Source organism: Pipistrellus hanaki (assembly GCF_964339955.1).
Source record: "Pipistrellus hanaki genome assembly, chromosome: 5".
NCBI lineage: Eukaryota > Metazoa > Chordata > Mammalia > Chiroptera > Vespertilionidae > Pipistrellus > Pipistrellus hanaki.
In genome coordinates, this window is record NC_140507.1 from 72,866,345 (window position 1) to 72,874,482 (window position 8,138).

The 8,138-nt window shown below is 61.4% G+C and overlaps 1 protein-coding gene across 2 annotated transcripts in view; it reads right to left on the reverse strand.

Annotated features, from left to right (window-relative positions):
• SEMA6B (semaphorin 6B) overlaps positions 1 to 1,659 on the reverse strand; it is a 23,452-nt gene extending 21,793 nt beyond the window's left edge. Inside the window, exon 1 of one of the 2 annotated variants that reach the window (XM_084883635.1) lies at positions 1,319 to 1,659. The gene's annotated coding sequence lies outside the window, so the exon portion shown is untranslated. The remainder of the gene's footprint in view (positions 1 to 1,318) is intronic. The other variant, XM_084883634.1, reaches the window with a different exon arrangement.
• Between the last annotated feature and the right edge of the window lie 6,479 nt (positions 1,660 to 8,138).

Below are 8,138 nucleotides of genomic sequence, written 5' to 3' on the forward strand. Positions count from 1 at the left end.
GAGCGAACCCAAAGAAATACGAAAAAATGCAATTTTGCAAATGAGGTGGGGGTCCCTTCTGTAGCCCCAGCCATTGGTCCCCCTCCTTCCTCCTTAAATCCAAATCCAGATCCCAAACCACGAGCCCAGCCCCCCTCAGATCTGGGGTCAAAGATGACAGCCTCTGGGGTAAGATGCCCAGGAGCTCGGCCAGAGGGCTAACAGGGGCTGAGCGTGGGAACTGCCCCCGTCCCAGGACTCCTGCAAACGCTTCCAGCTCCAATGCCTACATGTCCTGGCAGGGGCAGGGGCAGGGGCAGGGCAGGGGTTCCCTACGGCACCCCCTCTGGGGAGGTGCCCCCAGCCGGAAAGAACCTGGAGGCAGAGAGTAGGACAGAGGGCAAGTGACCCCCTTCTGGGGACCAATGAGAGCCTGCACGACTGCAGGGGGGGGTGTCACTCTCAGTGGCCCCCACCCTGCCTGACACTCTCAGAGAGAGAGGCTTTCTTTGTCCCTTTGTCAGCTCTTGGGGGTCCCCTGAGCCCCCCTGGGTCTCCACTGCAGCGGGGGGTATCTAGACAGGCTCTCTGGGCCCACCCGGCCCCTCCCTGTGGCCGGGGCCCTGGACTAGCTCTGAGCCAGGCGGGCGGCTGGAGAGGGCTCAGGGGCGACCAAGGTGCGGCTGCCGGGGAAGCGGGATGGAGGGGCCTCACCGCCTGGGACCACCACCCAGGCCTGGGTGGCCCCGACTTAGCCCCCAGGGCCCCGCCCCCCAACCCCCAACCCCCAACCCCCAGCACCGGTCCTCACGGCTGGCCAGCAGGCCCCCTGTCCGCCCCGAACCCCCCCAACCTGGGCCCAAATCCAGCTCCCTCGCGGCGCGGCCGTGAGCCCCCATCATTGTCTCTTAAGCGCCCCTCCCCGGACAAAATACCCGCTGCGGGGCCGACAGAACCCCTATTATAGCTCCACAGACAGGCCCCCAGTCAACATCCCCTCCTCCCCCCGCAGCTGCGGTGCCATGGCACCCCCATACGGAGCCCCATTCGGCACCCCAGGCCCAAATCCAGCCTCTTCCAGGCGCTGCCATTGGACCTTATGACAACCCCCAAACAGCGGCCCCCCTAAAACCCAGCCCCCTCCCCAGCGGCTGTGCTGACAGAGCCTCCCGGCTCCCAATCCATCCCCCTCCCCATGGCGGGGTCCTCAGGACCGCCCCCCCCCAAATTACAGCGCCCGCCCCGGCCGCCCCAGCCAGCCATCCAGCCCCCCAGCCGCGCCGGCGGACACCCCCGGGCGGCGCCCCCCGGCCCCTCCGCAGCCGCCCGGGGCGCTTACCTCGGAGCCGCGGCCGCCGGAGTGCGCGGGAGGGAGCGCGGGCGGAGGGCGCGGGCGGCGGGGCGGGGGGGCCGGTGCGCGCACCTGTCCGGGCCGGGCCGGCTCAGCCGGGCATCCCGGGCGGGGAGGGGGCCGGGGCGCGCTCCCCGCCCCGGGCCGCGGGCTGCGCTGGGGGAGGGGGCTCAGCCCCGGCGCCCCGCGCGCCGGCGTCCGCTCCGGGGAGGGCGCTGTGGGGCGGCCGGGCCGGGGGCGCGCCGCGGCCGCATCTTCCTCGCCCGCCGCCGCGGCCGCAGCGACTCGCGGCTTAGCCACCTCCGCCCCCCCTCCGGTCCGCCACCTCTCCCCCCAAAACCGGGCCGGAGCCGCGCAAAACGCGGCCCGGATTGGCAGGGTGCGGATCGGAGGGCGGCAGAGCTGGGTGGGCGGCCGGAGGAGGCACTGGGCAGGGGATGGGGGTGGGGGTGGGGGGTGGGGAGAGAGATCCAGGAGAAGGCTTCCTGCTTTTGTCCGGGTGGGGCATCTCACCGCGCACCCTCCTACCTCCGGACTTCCTGCGGGGTCCGCTCTGGCCGGACTCACATCCTCAGGACATCCCCAGGCACTCCTGGAGGATGGGGGCGGGGTCAGACACCCCCCCCCCCCCCCCCCGGGGTCCACTTGGTCCCCGTCCCGGGAGGTTATGTATTCAATTTCCGAGCACTAACTGTCACACTCGGCGGACATGTGAGACAACCGAGGCGCAGGGAGGCGTCGTGTCCAAAGTCACCTCGTAAGAACGTGGGGATTTGAACCGGAGCCAGCTGGCTGCAGAGATCACGGTACAGAGGCTGTCCTCTGTCCCGGCGTCCTGCGGGGCCTGGCACAGGAAGAGGTTCCTGGGGGGCTGCAGCTCCCCCTGGGCCCCTTGCCTTTGGGACTCCGGGACAGACTGGTCTTCTGATTCCAGAGACAGCCTGTAACCTCCTTGACCCGCTGTGACCTGAGGACGGCGGGCGCCCGCTCAGGGCCTCCATGTCCCTGTCTGTCCAAAGCACCTCATCTCCAGTATACAGGAGGCGATCACTAAACGTTTTATTGTGGTGTATTTATCTAGCCATCCGTCTTGCACACCTACTGGGTACTGGGGCGACTTCTGAGCCCTGGATGTAGAAGTGACTTCATTCACTCCTCAGGGCAGCCCGTAAGGCTCCCAGAGATGGGAAACTGAAGCACCGGGAGGCCAAGGAGCTTGTCCAAGGGCAGAGCCGATGGGAAGAGAGCACTGTCATAAAGCACCTTCTATGTGGGCATTACTCCTGTGTCCCATCCTTGGACCCCAACAGTCCTGGGGCTCCCACAGGCTGTGGGCTTCCTTGTATGACATCCAAACTTAAACCCTGCCCTAGCTGGTTTTGCTCAGTGGATAGGGTGTCGGCATGTGGACTGAAGGGTCCCGGGTTCCATTCCAGCCAAGGGCACATACCCTGGGTTGTGGGCTCGATCCCCAGTAGGGGGCGTGCAGAATGCAGCCGGTCAATGATTCTCATCATTGATGTTTCTATCTCTCTCTTCCTCTGCCTTCCTCTCTGAAATCAATACAGAAATATATTAAAAACAAAAACAAAAACTTGAACCCTGCTCCATGGGATACATTGGGTCCTGAGCAACTGGGTTCTTCCAGGGTCCGGGCATCTGCCCAGGGGCCTTCGTGGTGACCACAAACCTCCGCCAGCGGCCAGGCCTTCCTGCCTGTGGCTCTGCCCTGACCTGCTTTCCGGCGGAGGCGGAGTCCAGGCAAATCAGCCCGCACCTGCCACCCCTCTGTCCTGCCCACCTGGGGAGATGACACCTGTCAACGGGAGGGGGCTAAGCACAGTACCTCTGGCTCTACCCCTTCCTCCCACCTCCATACTGTGCTCCCCCTGGGCATTACCTCCCTCTCTGGCAACCTATTCGTCCCATAAACATTTATTGAGCACCTACTGTGTACCAGGCCCAGGGCTGAGCAGTCAACAAGACAAGCCAGCTACCTGCCTCCAGTCTAGCAGGGAGACAGAGGAACTGAGGCTGAGATGACTGGGCCCTGTGACTGGGTGGGGGCCCCAGAAGACCATGAGGAGGCGATTTGGGGACCACAGGACAGTAGAGGATTTGGCAGAGCACATGAGGTGCGGGGTGAGGGGGGGGAGGAATGCTAGGCAGAGGGACCTGCTTGCACAAAGGCCCTGAGTGAGGCCCCACCCCCACAGGCCAGCTCAGCTGCCACCCAGTCTTCAGCAGCCATGAATGGGTCTTTCATGCCCTGGACCGGGGCAAGGTCAGGCCCGGCTGCTCATTTCCCCCTCCGGGGGCCCTTCCTCCCCACGCCCTGGGCTCCTGACTGTCTGAGCCCTGACCTGGAAGAGGGTGGCAGGAAGTTCACAGCTCCCCCTGGGGTGAGTCAGGGAGGCCCGGGGAGGGGCAGGGCCTCACCCAAGGTCACCAGAGCCAGCAGCATCCTCCTCCTAGTGTGTGGCTTTAAGCGGAGTCCCGCCCCTCTGGGCCTCAGTTTCCCCAGCTGAGCTGCGGGTTGGGCAGCACTGAGCTCCCGTCCAGATCCGACCCGGGAGGAATCCAGTGCGGGTTTTGCGGGCGCCCGCGGCACTGACACCTCGTGCCCAGCGGCCGGGCTGCGGCCCCGGGTCGCAGGGGCCGGGAGGGACCTGGAGGGGCCCGGAGGCCGCGATGGGCAGAGGCTGAGCCCGGCCCGGTGCCCGGCGCCCGGCGCCCGGCGCCAGCGGGGAGAGGGAGGCCCGTCCGCAGCCTGCGCCCCCGCCGTGCTCCCGCCGCGCTGCCGCTGTGTGACTCCCGCCCGAGCTGCCCCTCTCTGGGCCCAGGAGCGGCCTGGGCAGCGGCCCCGGGACGCCCCGCGCAGCCGGTCCCCGCCGCGGATTCCCCCGCCGGTGCGGGGCCTCTTTGCACCCCGGTGGAGGGTCCTCACTGCCGGGTCCTGCCCCAGGTCCCCGCTGTGGCCCGGGAATCCCTTTGGGGCCCGGGAAGGACAGCTCCGATTGGCCCAGGCCTCCTGTGACGTCAGGGCCTCCCCGACGCCCCCTCCCCCAGAGGCACGTGGGGGCGGCCGCCGCCGGGGAGGGGCGCGGGGTCCCGGCGGGTTTGGGGTGTCCCCCCAGCCTGAGCCGGCAGCTGGGCGGCGCAGACGCAATTCTCCTCGGACAGATTTTCCCCTCGTCCCACATCCCCCTCCGGCCCCCCCGGAGTGGCAGCTGCTCCGGTGGCAGATGCGCCGGCTAAATCCGCCCAGCTGGTCCCTCCGCAGAGCTAACCGCCTGGAGTCCGGGTGTGTGTGTGTGTGTGTGTGTGTGTGTGTGTGTGTGTGTTGAGGGGAAGAGGGGGGGCGGTAGGTTTTTGTTTGCGTCATGGTCCTTAACCTTTCCTGCCCCTGCCCTTTAACCCTTGCTTTTTTGCAGGCGAGGGGGGTTCTCTCTTGGACCCTTTTCCAAGTTCAGATACCCTCCTGGCGGGCTTCGGTGTAACTGGTGCCCAGAGAGGGCGTGGACCTTTCCAGAGACTACACAGTGCCGTGGCCTGGTGCCCAGAAAATGCCCCACATTGTGCACATGTCAATAGTTACAACGATGAGCTGACATGTATCGAGCATCTGCGGAATGCAGCCCCACGACTCTAGAGCAAAGCCACTGCTATTATCCCATTTTCAGGCGTGGAAACTGAGGCCCAGGGAGAAGGGGCTTTGCCACTCACAGCCAGAAAATGGAATTGTAACCCCACACTTGTAATTATTTCCTCAGGCTCTGGGACCCTTAGCTTGGGAGGCTCTTAAGTCAAATAACTTGTGACCTTGGCTGAGTGAGTAGGGTCTCAGCGACCTGCTTCCTGCGCCCTTTCTAAGCACATCTGACCAGGATGGACCCTCCCTTCCTAGCTTCTTCAGCCCATCACAGTACCACTTCCACCTGGAAGCACCGAGGAGCTGCAGGGGGACCTGAGAAAGGAGGAAGCATCCCCCGGAGGTGTTGGAGGTACAGCTAAGGGTCTGACAGTGTCTCCGGATGTGTCACGTTGTACCTGCCCCAGGGCCTTTGCACGTGCCACAGATGTCTACGTGGCCCCTCTTTTCCTCTCAGTCTCAGCTCAGACGTCGCTCTGCGGGGAGGCCACCCTGACCTCTGCATCTACAGCTACACCCTGTCCTTCCTTTCCTCTTACCCTGCTTTGTTTTTCTCCTTTTGATGTTCCCAACCAAACACTGCAGATGGTCTCTCCCACGGCACCATTTGTCCCCGCTGGGCTCCCAGTGCCTAGAACAGGCGTGGGGAACGTCTGGTCCACGGGCCGTTTAAGGTCTGAGAAACCACTGGGTCTGGCCCTGCCAAGGCGTTGGGGGTGAGTTAATTAAATGTCTGACCAAATACAGCAGGCTAATTTCTAAGTTGATAATTCTGCACGGCCCGTGAATGATGTGATAAGTATCCAAATGGCTCTTGGCAGAAAAAAAGGTTCCCCAGCCCTGGCCCAGAGCAGCCCTGGCACACAGTAGGTACTCAGTAAGTGTTTGTTACCCAGAAATCTCAGGGACATGAGCATGAATGGAGGCGGGAGGGCAGAGGTAACCAGGGGGAAGGCCATGTGGTGGTTCCGTCTTGGTGGGTGACCCTGTCCTGTGCCCCCTCCACCCAGAAGCCCTCTCAGGGCCAACCCCCTCCCAGCCTTCCGCCATCACTCTGCTTCAGCCGCGGTGATCCGCCCCTCCTCGCCATTCCTCAGTAAGTCAGGCCCAGCCCAGCCTGCGGGCCTGTGCGCTGGCTCTCCCTCTGCTTGGAAGGATCCTTGCTGTGCTTGGCCAATGTCACTTCCTCCAACAGGGCAGCTCTTTGTCACCCCGTATTTTCCTTCTAAGACTATCTCATTAATTCATTCTTGAATCAGGGATAGAGTGGTGAGCTGCGCCTCCTTAGAGGCAGGCAAGCAGGGGGTGGGCTGGGTGTGCCCTCTGCGGGCTGGGGTTTAAACCTTGGCTCTGCCACCTCCTGCCGTGAGCAGGTTGTTCAGTGTGAGGCTGTTTCAGAAGGTGCCAGGGCCTGGCACATAGTCAGTGCTTTAATGAAGATGGGTTTCCTCCTCACTTCCTTCAACGTTCAAAAATGCCACACTTCTTCCTCTTAACTCTTTCCTTGGGAGTTGTGAGGAGCTTTGATGCCCTTGATATTGTTCAGGGCATTTGTCTAAAAAAAAAAAAAAAGACAGCTGGAACAGACACCTGTGTGTCAGGGACGGATTTCTGCACGCCTGCGTTCACACCAGCATTGTGTACAATGGCCGAAAGGTGAGAAAACCCAAACGGCCATGGATGTATAAATAAACACAACGGGGTCCGTCCGGACAGGGGAGTATGACTCAGCCTTAAAAAGGAAGGGCATTCTGACGCTGCTACAATGGGGCTGAGCCTTGAGGACATGCTCAGTGACACCAGCCAGACTCAGAAGGACAGACACCGTGCGATTCCACTCACAGGCGGTCCCTACAGGAGTCAGACCCATACAGACAGGAGGTAACTGGCGGGAGCCAGGGGCCGAGTGGGGGGTGCTGGGAGGGGATGGGGAGTCGATGTTTAATGGGGACAGAGTTCCAGTTTGGGAAAATAAGGAAGTAGGGATGATTGTACAATAATGTGAATGTGTTCAGTACCACTGAGGTGTGCACATAAATGGCTAAAGCAGTAAGTGTTGTTATGTTTCGTTTACCGTGATATTTTCTTAAAAAGAAAAACTGTTTGGAGGGAAAACCAGATGGAGGGGGTGTGAATGACCTCAGCCAGGGCGGCTGCATCACGGCCGCCAGGGTTAGCTCCTCAAGTGATGCTGACGTCCGTGGGGGGCGCTGCTGTCGGCAGGTGCTGAGCTCAGGGCTCCACACCCGTGCTGCTTGCACCTCTCCTGCACTTCCTGGGACCCGCTCTCCTCCAGCTACCAAACCGCCTCTGTCTTCAGGAAGGTAGAACTGAGCCCGTGGGCCTTGACCCTCAGCATTTATCCAGCTAACTTTATTGAGCAGCTACTGTGTGCCAGGCTCTAGGCACTGCTGGGAACACAGCAGTGACCAAGACTGAGCTGGCTATGGGAGAGTTTATGGTGAGCCACTGAGACTCTCTGATTTAACTTTAAAAATATATATATATATTTTTAAAAAAAAAAATATATTTTATTGAATTTTTACAGAGAGGAAGAGAGAGGAATAGAGAGTTAGAAACATCGATGAGAGAGAATCATCGATCAGCTGCCTCTTGCACACCCCCTACTGGGGATGTGCCCGCAACCAAGGTACATGCCTTTGACTGGAATCGAACCCGGGACCTTTCAGTCCGCAGACCAACGCTCTACCACTGAGCCAAACCGGTCTCGGCATAAAAAATATATATTTTATTGATATTTTTACAGAGAGGAAAAGAGAGTTGGAATCATTGATGAGAGAAAAACATCAATCAGCTGCCTCCTGCACACCTCCCACCGGGGATGTGCCTGCAACCAAGGGACATGCCCCTGACTGGAATCGAACCTGGGACCCCTGAGTCTGCAGGCCGATGCTCTGCCCACTGAGCCAAACCACTTAGGGCTGATCTAACTTTTAAAAAGACCCCACTGGCTGTCCTGTGGAGAAGGATGCACCCTGCACTGCAGTGGCTCCGGGGACCAGGAGAAGAGGACTGCATCAGACTAGGGGGCGACATGGGACCCGGGGCAGGGAAGGGGCTGCGGAGGTGGAGAGCAATAGAAGGGTTTCAGAGGCATTTTGGAGGCACAGGACTTGGGGAGCGAGGAAGAGGGAG